This window comes from Halichoerus grypus, chromosome 13 (assembly GCF_964656455.1).
Source record: "Halichoerus grypus chromosome 13, mHalGry1.hap1.1, whole genome shotgun sequence".
NCBI classification, from domain to species: domain Eukaryota; kingdom Metazoa; phylum Chordata; class Mammalia; order Carnivora; family Phocidae; genus Halichoerus; species Halichoerus grypus.
The window spans coordinates 50,071,001-50,094,186 of record NC_135724.1 but is presented as its reverse complement, the minus strand read 5'-3'; positions in this window follow the sequence as shown (position 1 = coordinate 50,094,186).

The following is a 23,186-nucleotide window of genomic DNA, read 5'->3' as shown; positions in this document are numbered from 1 at the left end:
TATGTTAATATATCTCATTGTAGCAAGAGTTTCTTATCAAGAATGGAGGATGAATTACATCAAATATTTTTTCAGCTATAAAAAGATTTTTTTTTGTATCTACTAATTTGGTGTTATACTACTATATATTTTAATACTGAGCTATTCTTGTATGTTTCAAATCTATAACTCAGAAGCAATCTTTATTGGCTCTAGGATTCTAATCTCTTGTGTTCGTTCTACTTGTGAGTTTTTTGAGGATATTGACTTGGGCAAAACTTCCCCAAGTGCTACAATGTATTAAAAACACCAGGGCATGCTTTTTACAGTATTTTAAATGGCATAGGCTATCTGCCAGAACAAGTTAGTCCAGAAGGACAAAGGCCATGTGCAGAACATTTTCATAGATGGAGTTCTCAACCTTGATCTAGGAAATAGGAGGTGGGGAGGCATGGGATTAGGTAAACAGTTGGTTAAGAGAGAAAGAAAACTGAAGCAGAGTAGAAAAATGTTATCAGTAAAACAACAAATAATAAATCTATTTTTTCCTAGGCATCAATTACCTTGAAACTGAAGTCAAGAAACAAAAGCAGAAACAAGTTAGGACGCTGGGGTTTGAAAAAAGAAACAAGAATATGAGGTTTATGTCAGCTAATGAACTCTAGTAAGTTTACAAAATCTTGCTGTAGAAACAAAAATTAAATGAAACATCAGTTTTCTTTAAAATATTAGGTTCTAAAGTGATACCTACTGGAATTGTGAGCTGTTTCCAAGTTTTAGAGGACATAATGGCTCTCTGTGACAGTAGTCTTCTTGGGTCCCTTAGAAGTATTCTGATTGACTATTGCTAACATAAACCAGTTTCATCCTAAAATGACTCCAACTTAAAAACTTAAAAACTGAGAGGGAGATGAGGAGAACATTTTAATTCTATTTTCTGGGCATTAAAGAAGAATCATTATTGGAGGAGGAAGAATACAAAATTGTACAAAGGAAAAGGTCTGGGGGCTCCACCAGTGTTACAGTAAAGCTGTTTTTACATTGCTCTTTTTTGAATGCACCAGTGCACAATTCCCACAATCACCAGCAAAATCCTAACCGATGCTACTAAAACTGTTGGCAAAACCATATATCACTATCAAGTCCCCATGGAGTGACACCTTAAAGTGTTACAGTTATCCCTCCAACAAATTCCCCACAGTCATCAAAACAGACTCACTCTATGTTACTCTTTTCTACCTAAAAAAAAAATCTCAGGATACCAAGGGAAGTTTTTTTTTTTTTTTTCCTATTCAAAAGTGTGACTACAGAGAATAAAATGCAATGATGTGAAGTGCCAGTTTTCAAAAGCAGGTACCCAGCTGCAAAGAACAGTCCAAAAGAGCAGTGGAACAGAACAAAGTAAGTCTTGCTTTACTTTTTGGAATTTAGATTTGATTTGAGTGAATGAGGATAAGAAAATGCTGTGGAGGGGAGACAGGTATATTATGAAAGTTCACTTATTTATTCAACCTCTACTTAATATATGGCATATTTATATTGCAAAGTATGTGTAATATGACATGTATATTATCTTAGCTCAGGCTGCTATAACAAAATACCGTAGACTGGGTGGCTTAAACAACAGACATTTATTTCTCACAGGAAGCTGGGAAGTCCAAGATCAAGATGCCAGCAGAGCTGGTGTCTGATGAGAACACTCTTCCTAGTTTACAAATGGCTGTATCCTCACATGCATGGCAGAGAGAGCTCATGTCTCTTCCTCTTTTTATAAGGGTACAAATCGCATCATAAGCCTGCACCTTCATGACCTAATCTAATTCTAATTACTTCCCAAAGCCCCCACCTCCAAACACCATCACACTGGGAATTATAGCTTCAACACATGAATTTGAGGAGAGTAACAAACATTCAGTCTATAGCATATATAAAATATATATACTCACATAATTCTACATATTAGAAAACTTAAAGAATAAACTATGAAATCCCATCAGTGGCAAGTCCCTAGCCTCATTGATTATCCAATAAAAGATCCTTAGCTCTCAGTATACACACAGAATGAAAAAAAATCCACATCCTTGTTCTCTGTGCAGGAGCTAAGATCCGAAAAATACTCACTGGCTAGCATGAGAAGCTAAAAGTGAATTACCTATGAGTCCATCACACTCAGAGATACCCTACCCCTAGTTCAGATGTTTAGGCTAAAACTGCCTTTAATCTTCATAGCTCAAAAATCTCTGACACAAATATTAGTTTATTTGTTTCAGTTAATCTTGCAGTGCAGCTACATTATGCAGAAGAAAGTTTTTTGGGTGGTCTAATTGAAATCTAGAATAACATGTCCCTTGGGAAACATCCTAAACAACTATTTTAAAGACACTGATTTTAAAGAACTTAAAGAATTTAAAGGAAAATTAAAGACCTAATTTTAAAGAAACATGTGAAATCTACTGGAAAGAGAACCAAGTACACCTCAGTTCCAAATGAGTAACAAGAGGTTGATATCCCTCTCAGCGTCTTCTTTTTTTTTTTTTTTAAGATTTTATTTATTTATTTGAGAGAGAGAGAGAGAGAGCACGAGCAGGTAAGAGGGGCAGAGGGAGAGGGAGAAGCAGGCTCCCTGTTGAACAGGGAGCCCAACATGGGGCTCAATCCCAGGACCCTGAGATCATGACCTGAGCTGAAGGCAGACACTTAACCGACCAAGCCACCCAGGCACCCCCTCTCGGTGTCTTCTACCCAAAAATTTTTAATTGATTCTATGGGGTCAGTGAAAATGTGTAAGTCATGTATGACAGACACATCAGAAGATAATTTTCTAATGAAAAAGAACAGATGGCAAAAACTAAATTGAGTAAGTACAAAGATAACAACATGCTTTGAACAATATATTTGTAAATTCACATTGTCAAGTCTATGAGTAAGTAGAGGGTGTGGTCTCACTCTGATTCCACAGGAGTGTAAGTTCAGAAAAGTTATGTGATTTGTCTGCACAGTCATATGGCTGTGGTGGTGTTGGGATGCACACTTCAGTCTTGTGAATCCATGTTCAGGGTTGGTTCTCTATTGTAGCGATTCCCAGGGGGAGGAGAAGAGATCATGAAGAGCTAAGACAATTAGAGACAACCCCAAGTAATTTGGGAAGTGAAGATGAAATTTGAACTTGTTTAAATCAGGCAAGAAGAACAATACAGAGAAGCACAAGTGAGGCCTTCAATAAATGGAAAAGAGGCATGATAGTCTAACAATCTAAAAGAACTGTTAAGGAACAATGGGACTCTAGCAAAGGCAAACATAGGTAGCAAATTATAAGGGAGATCACTTAGAGTATCATATGCAACTGGTTGCCCATTTTAAATAAATTCTTCACTCCAACTCAACTAAACTTTAAATTGTACTTCCTTTACTCTTCCACATAACACAAAAAAGAAACATTCTGAAGATATCCAAATCTGATAAAGGGTTAGGATCTAAAATCTATTAAGAACTTATCAAACTCAACACCCAAAAAACAAATAACCCAGTTAAGAAATGGGCAGAAGACATGAATGACATTTTCCCAAAGAAGACATACAGATGTCCAACAGACACATGAAAAGATGCTCAACTTCATTCATCATCAGGGAAATGCAAATCAAAACCACAAAGAGATATCACCTTACACCTGTCAGAACAGCTAAAATTAACAACACAGGAAACAACAGATGTTGGCGAGGATGCAAAGAAAACCCTCTTACACTGTTTGTGCGAATGCAAACTAGTTAAGCCACTCTAGAAAACAGTATGGATATCCCTCAAAAAGTTAAAAATAGAACTACCCTACAACCTAGAAATTGTACTACTAGGTATTTACCTAAAGGATACAAAAATACTGATTCGAAGGGATACATGCACCGCGATGTTTACAGCAGCATTATCAACGATAGCCAAATTATGGAAAGAGCCCAAACATACATCTACTGATAAATGGAAAAAGATGTTTATATATATACACACACACACATATATCAGGATATTATATATATATATATATATATATGCAATGTATACATACACACACAATGGGATATTACTCAGCCATAAAAAATGAAATCTTGCCATTTATAATGACATGGATAGAGCTAGAGAACATTATGCTAAGAGAAATAAATCCATCAGAGAAAGACAAATACCATATGATTTTACATATATGTGGAATTTAAGAAACAAAACAAATGAACATGGGGAAAGAGAGAAGCAAACCATAAAACAGACTCTTAACTATAGAGAACAAACAGGGTTGCTGAAGGGGAGGTGGGCAGGGTGATGGGTTAAATGGGTAATGGATATTAAGAAGGGCACTTACTGTGATGAGCACTAGGTGTTGTATGTAATTGGTGAATCACTAAATTCTACACCTGAAACTAATATTACACCGTATATTAACTAACTGGAATTTAAATAAAGACTTGAAACTACAAAAAAAAATATCAGACAAGGACTATGGAGTAAGAGTTTAGTGACTTTGGAGAAAAGACAAATGAAAGTTTCCAATCTGACTACAGAAAGAGAAAGGGCTAAAAAAAAAAATGAACAGGCATAGTAATCTTTTTGACAAAAATGAGACGTCTATATGTATGAGAGGAGTCTCAGAGGAAGACATATGTTTTCAGATCTAAAAATGTAAACCTACAGATCCAGGAATCTCAATGAACTAGTAGTAGGAAAAACACAAAGAAAACCATACCAAATCACATTATAAACAAATTATTTAAAATGAGTGATAAAGAGAGGGTGCCTGGGTGGCTCAGATGGTTAAGCGTCTGCCTTCGGCTCAGGTCATGATCCCAGCGTCCTGGGATCGAGTCCCGCATCGGGCTCCCTGCTCCTTGGGAGCCTGCTTCTCCCTCTGCCTCTTTCTCTCTCTCTGTCTCTCATGAATAAATAAATAAAATCTTTAAAAAAAAAAATAAAAAAATAAAAAAAATAAAATGAGTGATAAAGAGAAAAATCTTAAAATCAGCCAAAAGGAAAAATAATATTTATTATATACAGGGGAACAATTATATAAATTACAACTGACTTTCATCAGAAACAATACAAAGCAGGAAATGATGGAATCACATGTTTACAGTGCTGGGAGGCATAGAGGAAACTATCAATCTAGAATTCTATATTCACTAAAAATACACTTCAAAAATAGAAGTACAGCAAATATATCTTCATGAAACACAAGTTATAAAGTTCATTAAGCAGGGGGAGACTTTCATTATAAGAAATGCTAAAGGAAGATTTTAGGTTGAAGGAAAATGATACCAGATGAAAATTAAGATCTATACAAAGAAATGAAGGATGCCAGAAATAACAGATCATAAGTGGGAGAATATATAGGACTTTACATTTTCTTTAAAAGACAATTGACTGTATAAAATGAAGATGTGTTTAATAGGTTTATAAAACATGTAAGTAAAATGTATGATAATAATAACAAAGATTTGAAGCAGGAAATGAAAGTATACTGTTGAAATGCTCTAACATAATATAAGTAATACAAGGTTGATTTAATATTTAAAGATCAAATAATGTGATTTACCACATTTACAGAAGAAAAGATAAAAATCACATAATCCTTTTAGTAGATGCAGAAAAAGCATTTGACTAAATTTAACACTTTTATGAGTTTTTTGAAAAATCTAATAAAGTATAAATACAAAAACCTTCTTCAGCCTGGTAAAGACCGTCCATAAAAAGCTTCAGGTTAGGTCATGCTTAATAGTGAAAGACTGAATGCTCTTCTCCAAGAATCAAAACAAGGCAAAGATGTCCACTCTCACCATTGTCATTCAACATTGTACTTGAGATTCCAACATGTTCAATAAAGGGGGGAAATAAGAATAAAATGAAAGAAATAAAAGACATATAAGTTGAAAAGGAAGAAATAAAATGGTCATTATTCACAGACTAGTTGTGTACATAGGAAAACTTACTCTACCAAAATGCTAATATAACCAATTAATTAAGTCAGAAAAGTCATAGGACAACATAAAAAATCAATTCTATTTATTTACTAGTAATGAGTAACTAGGAAATAGGAAATAAAAGTTTTGAAAATATTATTTATAGTATCATCAAAACACGTATACTAACCAGAAATGAACTCAACATATGAGCAATACCTATACTTTGAAGATTATATCACTTCAAATAAATTCAAGAAAAGCTAAAATAATGGAAAGATACACCATATTCATGGACTAGAAGATTCAATGTTGCTGTGATGTCAGTTCTCCCCCAAGTGATCTATAAATTTAATGCAATAAAAATGCCAGCAGACTTTATTGATAAACTTGGCAAACTCATTCTAAAATTAATATAGAAATTCAAAAGAAGAAAACAGCATAGCCATTTTGGAATCCAAGAATAAAGCTGGATATTTTACCTTACTTGGAGTCAAGTTTTAATACAGAAATCAAGAAAATACAGTATTAGCATAAGGATAGAAAACCAATCCTGAATTGGTGATGGTTATGCAAATATAGGGGTTTGTCAAAATGCTTCAAACTGAATGAGTAAAATGAGTACATATAACTACTTTCAAAAAATTAATCTTTAAAAAGATAATTGTCACTAATATGTGGACTAAGAAAGGAAATCACTTAAGTGTATTAACAAAGGATCACAATGATCACAATGGAGCATTTTCAAATATCTGATTAAAAATCAATAAACAGAACACTATTAAGATAGGTAAATCTGCATAATTGATAGTCATAATTTTGTTAGTATAATCGAAGTAGTTTGGTCTATGTAATTTTCATCCTATGTTGCCTTGATGTAGATTACTAGAACACGAATGCGTAAAAATAAAGACACTTACTATACTTTTCAAGACTTCAGGAGTTTCAACTAACCAAAAACTTCAAATGTCTTGTTTCTGTATAAGCCTAAGATTGTAGATTTCAATTTGCCTTTTGAGTAAAGGAAGAGGACTAAAGAAAGATATAAATACATTTTAAAGATAAACAATATATCTTCAGTAAATGAATTTTAGAATAAAATTCTGAAGCGATTTTTTCCAAATTGAAAAAAAAAATCCTTAGTCTGTCATTAGACTCTAGAAACAATGCATTTTCCTTAAACAACTAAGGAGATCCCATGGCAGCCTGCTATTGCCATCGAAATGAGAGGGGAAATATCACACTTTTACTGTGTTGAAATATTTTCAAAATAAAATATGTATTTTCTGCTTAAATTCTTTTGTTATTCTAGGACTGAGAATTATTCTGGGATATGACCAGTGTAACTTTAACAAAGACATATAGCTTGGGGAAAGACATTTAAAATTTTGCTGACAGAGGGAAAAACATTGCACTAAGTAACTAGAGGTGCTTAAAAATGGAATTAGTAAGAACAAATAGTCCAATCAAGAAATGGGCAGAAGACATGAACAGACATTTCTGCAAAGAAGACATCCAAATGGCCAACAGACACATGAAAAAGTGCTCAACATCACTCGGCATCAGGGAAATCCAAATCAAAACCTCAATGAGATACCACCTCACACCAGTCAGAATGGCTAAAATTAACAAGTCAGGAAATGACAGATGTTGGCAAGGATGGGGAGAAAGGGGAACCCTCCTACACTGTTGGTGGGAATGCAAGCTTGTGCAGCCACTCTGGAAAACAGTATGGAGGTTCCTCAAAAAGTTGAAAATAGAGCTACCCTATGACCCAGCAATTGCACTACTGGGTATTTACCCCAAAGATACAAATGTAGTGGGCGCCTGGGTGGCTCAGTTGGTTAAGCAACTGCCTTCGGCTCAGGTCATGATCCCGGAGTCCTGGGATCGAGTCCCACATCGGGCTCCCGGCTCAGCGGGGAGCCTGCTTCTCCCTCTGACCCTATCCCCTCTCATGCTGTTTCTCTCTCTCTGTCAAATAAATAAATAAACAAAATCTTTAAAAAAAAAAAAGATACAAATGTAGTGATTCAAAGGGGCACATGCACCCCAATGTTTATAGCAGCAATGTCCACAATAGTCAAACTATGGAAAGAGCCAAGATGTCCATCAACAGATGAATGGATAAAGAAGATGTGGTGTATATATATATATATATATATATATATATATATATATATATATATAAAATGGAATATTATGCAGCCATCAAAAAATGAAATCTTGCCATTTGCAATGATGTGGATAGAACTAGAGGGTATTATGCTAAGTGAAACAAGTCAATCAGAGAAAGACAAGTATCATATGATCTCACTGATATGAGGAATTTGAGAAACAAGATAGAGGATCATAGGGGAAGGGAGGGAAATATGAAATAAGATGAAGCCAGAGAGGGAGACAAACCATAAGAGACTCTTAATCTCAGGAAACAAACTGAGGGTTGCTGGAGTGGAGGGGGGTGAGAGGGATGGGTTGGCTGGGTGATGGACATTGGGGAGGGTATGTACTATGGTAAGCACTGTGAATTGTGTAAGACTGATGAATCACAGACCTGTCCCCTGAAACAAATAATATATGTTAATATAAATAAATAAATAAATTTTTAAAAATAGAATTAGTATCCCCAATTATTATTCCTAATAGATTCAGATACATACAAAATAAAGGAGAGCTTCAAATTATCAATTTTATCTAGGGATATTACAGCAAATATAAAACAGAGTTTCTGGAAAAAGAAAAATCACGAAGGCATGAATCTGCAAGCATGAGAACTTCAATATATGTTTCCAACAGCTATTATCAACCTGTGCCCAACTCAAGGAAACAACTTCCATAACTTTATGTGTATAATACTCTTACTGAATGAATTATCTGTTGAAAATATAATTAAGGGAGATGATTATAGAGAGATGATAGAGGCCACAGCATAGTTTCTGAATCTTTCCAATTCCATGAAAAATTATTGTAAGAAAAGAATAAGTAGTAAAATTACATCTTCTAGACACAGTGAAAGCATCCCCAAAACATAGGTTCACAGAACAGATGAAAACTCTAATCCACCTGTGTCATTAAAGAGGTAGGGGCTTAGGGACTGACAGCCATCCCAGAACCACATTCATTGAGCTTTCTCAGAGGTGCTTCCTAAGAGGAAGGGATACTGTGCTCACAATTAACATTTTTTTAACTTGGCTACGACCTGCAATGGAGCTCTGATGAATAATAAACAACCAGCTCTTTAAGTGGGGGGAAACCTCCTGTTTTGTAGCATTTGCCAATCTCCATGGTATAAATACTTCCACCATACCAATTTTAAGTTACAAATGTGGCATCACTGAATGCTGAATTGAGAAGAATTAGCTCTCATGAACTGATAGGAACCAGTTCCAGCATATTAATACTACATGTCAACAAAATGGATGACATTTGGTTTATTTTTGTGACAGGAAATAAAATGGTAATTCGTTTCTTCTTATTTGGGAAGTAAATCCCAACAAATAAAAAAGACCCTACCTGTTATCCACATATTTCTCAAGTCTTGGCCCTGTGAATCAGTTCTTGAATGTACCTAATACATAACTCTGTAATATTCAAGTAAGAACAATGAAACCCTCTTCTTATAGGGTCCAATAACAAAAATATGCATACTACATCCACCCATATATCATCTTAGGCTAAATGGATTCTTAGTTGTATAATTTTCCAAATATCTGTTCCATTACAACCCTAATAGTTCTTGCTCAACATCCAGATATTTATGGGAAATGGTGGGGGGGGGGAACCAAAGATGAAAGATAAGGAGGATTTGGGGAAGTGATAAGGATTCTTCCCACAGCTGCTAATAAAGAATGACAAACAAGCTTGCAGATTTATTAAACCCTGAAAAGATATTATATATTTTAAAAATAGGAATAGTAATGTTCCCATAAAGCAAAAAATTTTACACTGGTCTTTGCTTTACTTATTTCTATAGTAACAGGTACACAAAAACATCCTCAACATCACTAATCATCAGGAAAATGTAAATCAGAACTACAGTGACACATCACCGAACACCTGTTAAAATGGGTATCATCAAAAAGACAAGAGAAAAATGTTGGTGAGCATGTGGAGAAAAGGGAACTTGCACACTATTGGTTGGAATGTAAATTGGTTCAGCCACTATGGAAAACAATATGGAGTTTCCTTAAAAAATTAAAAATAGGGGCACCCAGGTGGCTCAGTTGGTTGGGCATCTGCTTTTGGCTCAGGTCATGATCTCCGGATCCTGGGATTGAGCCCTGCATTGGGCTCTCTGCTCATTAGGGAGTCTGCTTCTCCCTCTCACTCTGTGATCTCTCTCACTCTCTCCAAATAAATAATAAATAGAATCTTTTTTAAAAATTAAAAATAAATCTACCATGTGATCCAGCAATTCCACCTCTGGGTAAAGACCCAAAGAAAAGGAAAATAGGATATCAAAGAAATATTTGCACTCTCATGTTTACTGTAGCATTATTCACAATAGCCAAAATATGGAAACAACCTGTGTCCACTGACAAATGAATGGATAAGGAAAACATGATATATACATGATAATTCAACCATGAGAAAAAAATAGACATGATGCCATTTGTGACAACATGGATGGAGCACATTATGCTGAGTGAGAAAAATCAGAGAGAGAAAGGTAAGTAATATATGATATCACTTGTTTATGGAATCTAAAAAAACCCAAACTTGTTAAGACAGAGGGTAAAATGGTAGTCAGCAGGGAAAGGGCTTAGGGGATAAAACAGATGTTTTTTAAGCGTACAAACTTACAATGAGTAGTAAATAAGTCCTAGGGATCTAATGCACAGTATAGTGAATACACACAACAATATCAAATTATAATCATCAATCTTGCTAAAAGACTAGAACTTAATTATTCCAACCATTAAACAGAAGTGATAATTATCACTACAATGGCAATCCTATTACAATAAATAAATGTATCAAATTTAAAAAAATGGAAAATCTTTTGAAAACTTTACTTTTGTATTTTGCTTCTTATTCTTCATTACCCCAAACTCAAGTAAATAATACTTCTCGTAAAAAAAATTTATGAGTATGTTAATTTCTACCAGCTCTTTAATTTTTTGTTGAGAGAGGGGGAGCAGCTGGTCTTGCTCCTGGGAAATTAAGAAGAAATATTCATGTACAAAATTCCTAAAGCAATTATTGCTGGCTTTCCTGGCAGTCTAATAGTAGAAATCAATAGCTGTCTTTATGAAATGTATCTCCATGGACCAAAGGACACCAGGAGTGAATGGTGGCAGCCCCAATTGTTTAGTTCCTTGCTGATCTCCATCTCTGACAGCTGACAGCACTGAAATTGATAACACCTGGTCCAAAGGGAAAACATTATTAAATATTCCATTTACCAACAAATAGTTGTCCTTTGACATGACAAAATAAGGTGCCTTTATCGATAATTTTGGCGAGCAGAAGATGAGAGATTTGCAATTTTTTCATTTATTTATTTAACAAATGTTTATTGAATATCTGTCTCCTGCCAGGCCATGGTCTGGCTTCTAGGCATAATTCACAAAATGAGGCAAATGTCTACCATTCCAAGTATCCGTGTTAGTGGGGAAGGCGAAGAAGGAAACCAGAATGTATAAAACATATGACTATAATGGGTGTTTTGAAAAGGAAATATGGAGTGGTGCATGAGTGTGTGAAAGGGATTGGAGGCACCTACAACAACCTGAGGTGGTTAGGAAGACTTCCTGGAAAAAATGACATCTAAGACAAAACCTGAGGATGAATAGGAGGTACTCAGGCAAATGGGAGGCAGGGGTAGAGAGTCAAAATTCTTCAAGATAGAGAAAACAGCATATGCAAAGGCCCAGGGAAAAGAGAAAATAAGGTACTTTTGAGGAAGTAACTCAAAATACTAATTCCTTACATGTGTAAAAAGTACAGTCACTGGTAAAGCTTTCATTGGCAAAATCTTATTGAGGAAAAATAATATAATGGCATTAGATATGTGTTTTAGAAAATGAATAAAAACTATTTATTAAAAAATAGGTACTACTTTGTTAAAAAATTGTGTAAGAGCAAAGTTCTTAATGACATAAAAGAAGAAACATCACAAATGTCCTTTGACAGAGAACAGACAAAATTCGGTGGCACATTCATACAACAATGAAAATATATGAATTACAACTACCTACAACAACATAAGAACAACTTGAAAACATAATGTTTAGCATAAATAAATAAAGTATGTCTCAATAAATTATATAGAGTAGGGTACATTTTTATGAAGCTGAATAACAAGTAAAGCTAACTGCATATTTATAATAAAAATATTTTTTGCATATTTATAATAAATGACATATGCATATTTATAATAAAAATATTTTTTCAAAAGCAATTAATAATATAATGAATATATATCCTGTGGCACAGAATGATACATGTGGCAGGAAGGCAGGGAAACAGTAGAGGAAAGGGAATTAATAGGTAGCTAAAAGTTTTATTATTCTAGTTTCTGGATTAAGTGGACTCATAAATGTTTCTTATACAATTATGATTTGTAACTAACATATATAATATAAGACACTATTTTTGCAAATGTTACAGATTTTAAAAGATAATAAAGGGGAAAAAGTAAAAAAAAAAAATCCTAACTTTAATTCCATTCAGTAATTCAGAAAACATTTCCAGGATATTAGGACATTATCATCAAATTCATTAATTTGACTTTATCAATAATTTGAATAGGAGCTAAGTTCTTTTTTTTTTTTTTTTTAGAGATTTTATTTATTTGACAGAGAGAAACAAAGCAAGAGAAGGAACACAAGCAGGGGGTGTGGGAGAGGGAGAAGCTGGCTTCCCGATGAGCAGGGAGCCCGATGCGGGGCTCGATTCCAGGACCCTGGGATCATGACCTGAGCCAAAGGCAGACGCTTAACGACTGAGCCACCCAGATGCCCCAGGAGCAAAGTTCTTAAGCACAGAAAAGTAGAAACATCCCAAATATCCATTGACAGAGAATGGACAGATAAAACTGGTATATCCATATAACAATTTAATAAGCTGAATTAAATTTAATGATATATTTACAACCTTGTTCTTGCAATCTTCCACAAAACAACTCCCCCTTTACCAGTGATCCCAGTGCTTGGTTATGCATTTATTTTCTTTTTTCACTGCACACCCCATCATGCACACACCCAGCCACACATCTACCAGGGGAAGGAAAATTGCTGGTCTTCAGTTAAAGGAGCCTCAAAAGTCCTCACAGACACAAAACATCACAGATTGGAAAATTTTCACATTTATTCAGTTGAATATTTTTTAGTATCTATGGAGTACTGATCTCTCTTTCTAGGTAATACAGATGCAACAGTGAACAAACAAGTTAAGTTCCTGTTCCTATGGAGCTCACATTTTGGTCAAGAGATACACATTTCCCAACAGCCTTGAGTATAAAAGGTCTATGCCTCAGAAGGACTGGCTCAAGAGGAAAGTGCGGGAATTGTTCTAAATAGTAAAATTCACTGCTGAATAGAAGAAAAGGGAGAAGGGGAATGCGAAAGAGGAGCAAGAAGAGAGGAGAGCAAGGTCCAGGACCCACAGCTTAAGAGCTCCACTATTTGAAGGTCAGTTGAAGGAGGTGCCTGAGAAAGAGGCCGGGAGGAGCTCCAGAACCACAGATCCAAATGCCTACTTATGACCCCCACTTGGCTGTCTCACATGCACTTCAAAATTACCATGTCCAAAACTGAAATTGAGACAAAATGACAAGTGATTTAAGAGAAGCACCAGAAGAGAAGCAGAATGTTTCCAAAAGGAAAAGATGATCCATCATATTTAATGCTGGAGAGAAATTAGAAAGGATAAGGGATCCAAGACATAATTGTGCTATCCCAAGTATGCTTGGCAAGACCAGGATGGGTAAGGAACACAGTGGGGCTGGAGCCCAGTGTGTGACTTCGGGAATAAGCTGCACAAGACCCCAAGGAATCATGTGTATCAAGTAAGGAGTTTGATTCTTTAGGTCAGTCAAGAGCCTTTGAGGCACTTGCCAGCAGGGGCACTGTCTATTCAAATCTGTACTATGTGCACTTTGGAAATGTCATTCTAAGTGCACAGACAGAAGAATCTTTAGTCCCATATTATTATAACCAATACATTCTTGCCTTCCTCTTCATCATGTAAGCTAGGACTAGATGAGGGCTGAGGGAAACATCAGAGAGAGAGAGAAAACAAAGTGGAGAAGATACAACTTGCCCATGAGTGTGTTTCCTCCTAACATATAGCTGTGGGGTTGTCTAGGAGTCAAGTGGGACAAAGTCATGTAGACATGCTTAAAGCCAAAGCACACTGCACAGGTGCCACCAGAAAGAAGGAAATATGCAAGGAGATGGGAGAAAGGGGAGAAAACATGGAAAAATGACTTTAGGTGACATGATGCCTTTAACTCTAAAATCAGCTTTTTTCCTTTAAATTAATCTCAAAGTGGAAAATTAGACCCCACTTAAAAAATTCAAAGACGGCACAGGACACATATTTCTGCTAATTATGCTCTTTAGCAAACAAAGGATTATTACCTTAGAAGTCTCAAAATATACAATTTGGAGGATTTCAGGTTCACTCTCTTTGGGAATACCATGACACTTATACTGATTTTTAGAGCTGAGAAATAATTCCTCAAAATTGGAGTTAGTTTGTGCTTCGGGTATCAGTAGCTGAGCACTCTCTGTCTCTCTCTCTAGGTCTCAGGAACCTTGGCTGAGAAGTGCAGGTTCTTCAGACTTCTGCTAAGCCAGCTGCTAACAGGCTAATGAGGCACATCAGAGAGCAGACTCTGGAGCGAAAGTACCCAAGAACAGCTGCTCTTTACTGGAATGGAACATGCTCTGAAGTATACTTATCCAGCTGCTGAGAGGGGCAGCAAAATTAGGATCAAAATCAATATTCTAAACAGAAAAATTCATGGAATGATTCACAATTTACTTGACGATAGACCACCTTAAACCCCACCTTCCTGGTTATACCATACCTGAGAATCCAACACCAATGGTTCTGTCAACTCAGTTCTGAAGTATAAATTATTCTTACTTCTCTTTTGGCCCCAAAAGATATCACGAATGGGAAAAGCACTGGAGGGGGAAAAAAAAAAAACAGTTTTAAGTGAAAACTGTACTCATTGACTCTCTGGCCCTGGACAAATCACTGAACTTCGAGCAATGCACATTTCCTCACCTATAGAATACACAGAGAAACACCTCATATTTCAAAGGACTGTTATGATGGGGAAAAAAATGAAAGTATCTCAAAATCCTTGGGAGGGTTTCACTCCTGGTTTGGATGAAGAAAATCACAAAATACTATCATCCTCACCTGAACAACTTAAACCATGTAAGCTACAAAATCATGGCTTATTAAAAACCCATCAGAGAACTAAGGACTCAAAATGAATGAAGCTATAAAAAATGAGTAACAATGTCAACTAACTGAATGAATAAATAAAATGTGGTATATCAATAAAATGGAATATTATTTGCAAAAAAAGGATGAAGTACTCATACATGCTATAACATGCATGAATCTTAAAAATATTATGCTAAGTGAAAGCAGGCAGTTACAAAGGATCACATTGTATGATTCCATTTATGTTAAAACGTCAGAATAGGTAAATCTATAGAGATGGAAAGTAGATTAGTGGTTTCCCAGGGTTGGGGAGGATGGAATGGTAAAGTGGGGGTCTGAGGCCTGACGGCTAATAGGTGTAGACTTCCTTTTGAGATGATGAAAACGTTCTAAAATTGATTATGGTGATGGTTGCACAATTCTGTGAATACACTAAAAGCCACTGAATTGTACACTTAAAATGGATAAATTGTATGGTATGTGAATTATATTTCAATAAAATTTTTTTAAAAATCAATTATATTTCTATATACTAGCAAGGAATATCTGGAAAATAGAATTTTAAAAAAACAATACCACCTAAAAGAAGACTGACAATACCAAGAGATGGTAAAGATATGGAGCAGCTAAAACCCTCATGTGTTGCTTGTAATGGTGAAGGTTAGTAAAATCACATTTGAAAACTATTTAGCAGTATCTACTCAAATTTAATACATGCCTAGTCTATGAGCCAACAATTCTACTCCTTTGTATATACCCAAGGGATATATACAATTGCTTTATATCCACCAAAAGTTATGTATAAGATTGCTCATAGTGCCTTTACCCATAATAGTAAGAAATGGAAATAACCCATATGCCCATCAAGAGTAGAATGAATAAGTAATTTGTGACTTATTTATACCTTGAATATTACTTAGCAACTTAAAAGAATGTACTACTTCTAGATGTAACACATCGTAAAACCTGGTAGACATAATATTGAGTGAACAAAACCAGATACAAATGGGCACCACTGTATGATTCTATTTATAAGAAATTTAAGATTAAACTAAACTTTATCTGTGGTGACAGAAAATCAGAAGAGGGGTTATCTCTGAGTAAAGGTAAGATTAAGCCTGTCAGGAAATGTGAAGCAGCCTTCTAGAGTGCAGCAAATATTTTATATTACTATATAAAGCACTATATAATTATGTAAAACTTTATCAAACTGTACACTTAAGACCTGTGCACTTATACTTCCCTTAAAACATTTTTTAAAGTTATATGGTTTAGCATTTAAATAACTTTTAGTTCTCATAAAAGGAGGTTTCCACAATGGTGAGGCAAAAGCTAAGTACTGAACTGAGGAGTGGATACAGAGGTGAAAGATGAACCTGAGGAGTAGGATCTACAGAAAAAAGTTCCTGTTATCGGCTCAAGGAAGGAGACACTGACACATGCTCAGGAGTTAGGGTAAAAAAACATAATGGAGACAGATGATGAAAGACCTAGAATTGATAGTTTAGCACCATGGACAGAAGATTAAGCTTTTATGTCAGTCTTGGGTTCCAGTCTCACCTCAATCACTTACTCCTTATAAGGCACATGGTACTTAATCAGTTCAAGATCAGTTCCTCATCTATAAAACGGAAAGAAATAATCTTAATCTTTTAAAGTGTTGCTGGGAGCTGGGAGTTCAAAAAGTAATTACTGTACCTATTCAAAGTAATGAGGGAGAACAAAATGAAGAACATAGGTAGAAAAAAATGAACTTATGAAATACCAGGAAAGAAGGAAATAGATAAAAAAGAAACACTAAGTTTTAAACAGATAGCATGTGAGCAGAAAAACTAAGTTAACAGCAGCTTCTTTACTTTTTCACAGTGAAATTCTCTTTTACTAAAATAGAGCCAAATTCAATTTTAATACAAGAGATACTCCAGCCCTTTATAAAACACTGAATATTGAGATTCTGACTTTCCAGTAACATAGCATTAGAATAGGAAGTCCAGTTTTCACTTTAACCCTTTCCCCACATGAAAAGTGAAGTGGTACCAATTTGCATTCTAAAAAAAAAAAGAAATATATGAATGTTAATGTCTGTCTGGAATAAAACTATTTCAAACAATAGCTATTTTAAAATATTGGACTTGGCAGTATTTATTGGTCTAATGCTTTTAAACATAATAAAACTACACTGCCTACCTTAACATGTGGAAAAAAAACCTCCAATAAAAGCACGGAAAGAGATAAATGAAAATTATATCAAAGAGCATGCCTCTTCTTAAAATTTTGATGTTCCCATATATTGCAATAAAAACAATCTTTAAATTTTAAATAAATAAAATCACCTTTACTTATTTGAGGGAAATCTACATCATTTTACTGGGTGTAAGAGGAAAACAAATCTGGAGGTGTATCCTTTCAACGAGGCTTTTCTTTCCCACTTATTTCCAGACCCTAAAGGAAAAAGGAAGTGTGACAAGCTGAGAAAGGCAGGTGCAAGTAATTGACTAGGCAAGTGTTCTATTGTCATAGAAGCAAAGCACATCAAATTAATGAGGCCCACAGAGACCCAGAAGGCTGGGGCCAATCAGAAGCCTGCCTTGGCATGCTTTAGCATGTGCTTTGGGCAACCTGGCAGCCCTTTTGTTTATATCCCAGACAAGCTAAAACTTCCAGAAAAGAGAAATCATCTTCATATCCTCACGGTGTGCTAAGTTTGGCTCTCAAAGAGCACATGTTTAAAACCCAAAAGTCATTATTTGAGCTCCACACCAATTGGGGGGGGGGGAGATATCATTCGATTAAAAACTTGTTTAGCTGTTTCTTGATGATGCTTGTTAGTATACAGTGTGTTGTTAAAAATGTAAGGAAGTACCTAGGAGTCAGAAAAATTGAGATCTAATGCCACAACTGGCCACTTTTCTCTCGAGGCAAGTCATATAACTTTTCTGAGACTCTGTTTCTGTTCTATAAAAATAAAAAAAAATAACAACAACAACAAAAAAAAACAATTGAATTAATGATCTTTTCCTACCAGCCCCAAAATTTCACCAACTACACTAAGGAATTTCTTAAGATGTTATTTACAGTTTGTAAGTAAAACTGTTTCCTTCTTTAAAAGAAGGTGAGCAATGGGTTTTGTTGTTTAAGATTTTTATTTATTTGCCAGACAGAAAGAGCACAAGCAGGGGGAGCGGCAGGCAGAGGGAGAAGCAGGCTCCCTGCTGAGCAAGGAGCCTGAGGCGGGACTCGATCCCAGGACCCTGGGATCATGACCTGAGCCGAAGGCAGCCACTTAACCAACTGAGCCACCCAAGCATCCTGAGCAATGGGTTTTTTACATCTCTAACCTTAGCCTGAAAATTCTCTGGATCTAAAAGAAATGGTTATGATACAGTTTTTAAAAATATTTTTTCTAGTTTTCTTGAAAAATAATTGACATACATCATTGTATAAGTTTAAAACATACAGCATGATGGTTTTATATCCATTGTGAAAAGATTACTACAATATGTTCAGCTAACATTCATCTTCTCATATAGATACAAAAAGAAAAAAAATGTTCTCTTTGTGATGAGAACTCTTAGAATTTACCCCTTAACCACTTTCTTATATATCATACAGTAAGGTTTTGTTGTACATTATATCATAATACTTATTTATCTTATAACTGGAAGTTTGTACCTTTGGACCATCTTTCTCAAATTTCCTCCTCCCCCCACCCCCTGGTAACTACAAGTCTGATCTCTTTTTCTATGAGTTTGGGGGTTTTTGTTTTCTTTTTTTAGATTCCACATATAAATGAGATCATACAAGATTTGCCTTTCTCTCTGATTTCACTTAGCAGAATGCCTTCAAGGTTGATCTGTGTTGTTACAAACGGTAGCATTTCCTCATTTTTTATAGCTGAATAATATTCTAGTGTGTGTGTGTGTGTGTGTGTGTGTGTGTGTCACAACTTCTTTACCCATTCATCCTTTGATAGACACTTAAGTTGTTTCCATGTCTTGGCAATTGTAAATAATGCTGCTATGAACATGGGGGTGCAGATATCTTTTCAAGTTAGTGTTTTTATCTCTTTTGGATATATTCGCAGAAGTAGAATTGCTGGATCATAAGGTAATGCTGTTTTTAAATTCTGAGGAATCTCCATACTAGTTTTCATAGTGGCTGTACCAATTTACATTCCCAACAACATTGCATGAGGTTTCCCTTTTTCCTACACCCACATCACATTTGTTATCTCTTGTCTTTTTGATGATGGCCATTCTAACAGATGTAAGGTGATATCTCATCATGGTTTTGACTTTCATATACCTAATGACTAGTAATGTGCAGCATTGTTTCATGTTCCTGTTGGCCATTTGTATATCTTCTTTAGGAAAATGGCTATGTAGGTCTTTTGCCCATTTTTTTATTAGATGGATTATTTGGAGAGTTTTTGCTATTAGGTTATATGAGTTCTTTATGTATTTTGAATATTGACCCCTTATCAGATATATGGTTTGCAAATATTTTTTTCCCATTCTATAGGTTGTCTCTTCACTTTGTCAATGATTTCTTTTGCTGTGCAAAGCCTTTTTAGTTTGATATAGTCCCACTTATTTATTTTTTATTTTATTGTTTGTGCTTTTGGTATCATATCCAAAAAAATCATTACCAAGATGTCAAGGAGTTTCATTCCTATGCTTTCTTCTAAGAGTTTCATGATTTCAGGTCTTATATTTAAGTATTTAATCTATTTTGAGTTAACTTTTGTGAGTGGTATAAGATATGGGTCCTGTTTCATTCATCTACATGTGAATATGCAATTATTCCAGCACCATTGAAGAGACTATCTTTTGCAGTGAGTATTCTTGGCTCCCTTAGCAAATATTAATTGACCATATATCCATATATGCTTGGGTTTATTTCTGGGCTCTTGATTCTGTTCCATTGGTCTATTTGTCTGTTTTTATGCAAGGGCCATACTGTGTTGATGACTATAGCTTTATAATATAGCTTGAAATCAGTAAGTGTGATGCCTCCTCCTTTGTTCTTTCTTGGGATTTCTTTGGCTATTCGGGGTCTTCTGTAGTTCCATATAAATTTTAGCAGTATTTTTTCTGCTTCTGTAAAATGCCATTGGCAACTTGATGGGAATTGCACTGAATGTAGAGATGGCTTTTGGTAGTATTAACTCCTTAACAACATCAATTCTTCCACTCCAAGAACACAGAATGTCTTTCCATTTATTTGTGTCTTCTTCAATTTCTTTCATCAATGTCGTATAGTTCTCAGAGTAGAGATCTTTCACCTCCTTAGTTATATTTATTCCTAAGTATTTTTTGATGCTATTATAAGTAGAATTAATTTATTTCTTTTTCAGAAAATTCATGGTTAGTATATACAACCACTACAGATATTTTATGTTAATTTTGTATCCTGTAAAATTCATGGATTAAATCTGACAGTTTTTCAGTTGAGTCTTTAGGATTTCCCGTATGTAAAATACTGTCATCTCTAAATAGAGACAATTTTATTTCTTCCCTTCCAATTCTGATTTTTTTTTTCTTTTTCTTGCTTGATTGCTCTACCTAGGACTTCTAGTACTATGTGAAATAGGAATGATGAGAGTGAGTACCCCTGTCTTGTTCCTGATCTTAGAGGAGAAGCTTTCAACCTTTCACCATTATGATGTTAGCTCTGGGCTTATCATACGTGCCCTTTACTATGTTGAGATATGTTCCTTCTATGCCTAATTTGTTGAGTTTTTATCACGAATAGTTGTTGAATTTTGTCAAACGCCTTCCCAATGGTTGAACCCCACAGGTTGCCCTGCAATCCCTGTGATGCAAGATCAGAGTAGGGGCTCCCACACGCAACACAATTCTGGTGGGAGGAGGTGTTAGTTGTCCCCCCTGGGTTCTCTTTTCCCACTGGAGGAAGTAGAGGCTCAAGGGGACCTCTCTGCATGATGCTGGGGAGGGGCAATGCAATCGACATGTAGCCACTTCTCTTGCCCTTCTAATGCAGACCTGTCTTGGTCTCTATGGTGCAGGGGTGCTTCAGCCTCACACCCATGTTCTAGGATCCTCTCAGTGGTGTCTTATTCTTGAATAGTTGTTAGTTGTGCTTCTCATGAGGGGGCACTGAAGCTGGAAACAACCTATGTCACAACCTTGGTGATGTCACTTCTCAAATGTCAAAAATTAAGATTTCAATAATGTAAAAATAATTTGCACATGAATGAGAATAAGACAATAATATACAAAAGTGGAAATAATTGTTACAGTGATTGGAAATAGTTTTTTTTTCTTCTTTTAATTGATGTTAGTCACAGGAGCCTACTGAAAATATTCTTAGGCCTTTGAGTATTGAAAATAAAATGGTAATTCTTGGACCCAGAGCAAATCCTGACTGGGCTCCTGCCTCTGTTAGCCCCAGCACGCTCTGTAGTAAAGGCTGATGCTGCAGCATATACTGCAAACGCTGCTGCTGCAGGTGCAGATTCAAGATCACCTTGAACACTCAGCTACTAGTTAACAAGGCAATACTCACAGGACAACGAGAGAGGCCAGCCACCACTTCCCAAAGTAAAAAAGAAAATAGTATGAAGAAGAGATTTTTTTTTTCTGGATGTCTTTCTCAAAATGGAAAAGATAAAGTACCCAAATGAATGAGGACATTAAAAATAGAATTCGTAGTCAGGATTTAAAGTGCAAGTAGATTGGCCAGTGGAGAGTTTGTGTTTTTTTTTGTTTTGTTTTGTTTTTATTTTTTTTTTTTATTTTTTTTAAAGATTTTATTTATTTATTTGACAGAGAGAGACACAGTGAGAGAGGGAACACAAGCAGGGGGAGTGGGAGAGGGAGAAGCAGGCTTCCCGCGGAGCAGGGAGCCCGATGTGGGACTCGATCCCAGGACCCTGGGACCATGACCTGAGCCGAAGGCAGTTGCTTAACAACTGAGCCACCCAGGCACCCGAGAGTTTGTGTTTCTTGAAACAAAATCAAATATAACCAGCCATGATCTCATATGAGAAGCGTAATCTAAGTACATTAATAAACTGGTTCCAAATAAGAACATTCTGCTGGAGTTTCTTTAGGCTAGTTACTAGCTATGTATCTTTAGGCAAATCACATATTCCCAGTACTTTCACTTCTGCCATTTGTAAAACAGGAAAGATAACAACTTCCCAACCTATCTCTCTGCACCTCAGTAGAGGTGAAGTGGGCTAATTCATTGGAAAATTCTTCAATATATAAGAAGTGTTTTTTAAAAATAGGGCAGGTTCTTTTAAATTAATGAAAATATAATATCTTGTATAAGTATTTGGTCTTTTCCTTGTTGTAATTCTGCTACTTGGTTATATAATTTAATTGTGGGAGGCAATTCTGGAATGATGTTGTGAGTAACTCAGTGAAACCTCTCTCTTGGAAAAATAAGCAGGTCAAAATTAACAAAAACAATTATTCCAAGTCTCTGGATATTGATCAAAGGCCTTACAACAAACTGACAAGCATTTATCAACAAGATTAATGGAAACTTACTAAGAACTGCGGTATGCTGTGGCATCTGAGCTAGCAACTGTACCCATCTACCAACAACTCTGCCTTGAGAACTATTTCAGCAGGCCCAGTGAGCTCAGTATCCAAGGAGCAGGTACCATCTCCCCAGCTCCTTGAGATGGAAGAGCATTCTGGTGGTATCAGCAGCCAGTGTGCATCAGCAAATCCCATTTTCCACAGCTCTATGCTGCAGAGGGCCTACATAGAGTTGTTGGTGGCAGCTGGGTATCACCTGTTCTGCCATGTCATCTCCCACTATTTAAGATGAAACCAGGCAGGAGAGTTCAGTCCCCCTTTCCTGCATAGCTCTGAGCTGCCCAAG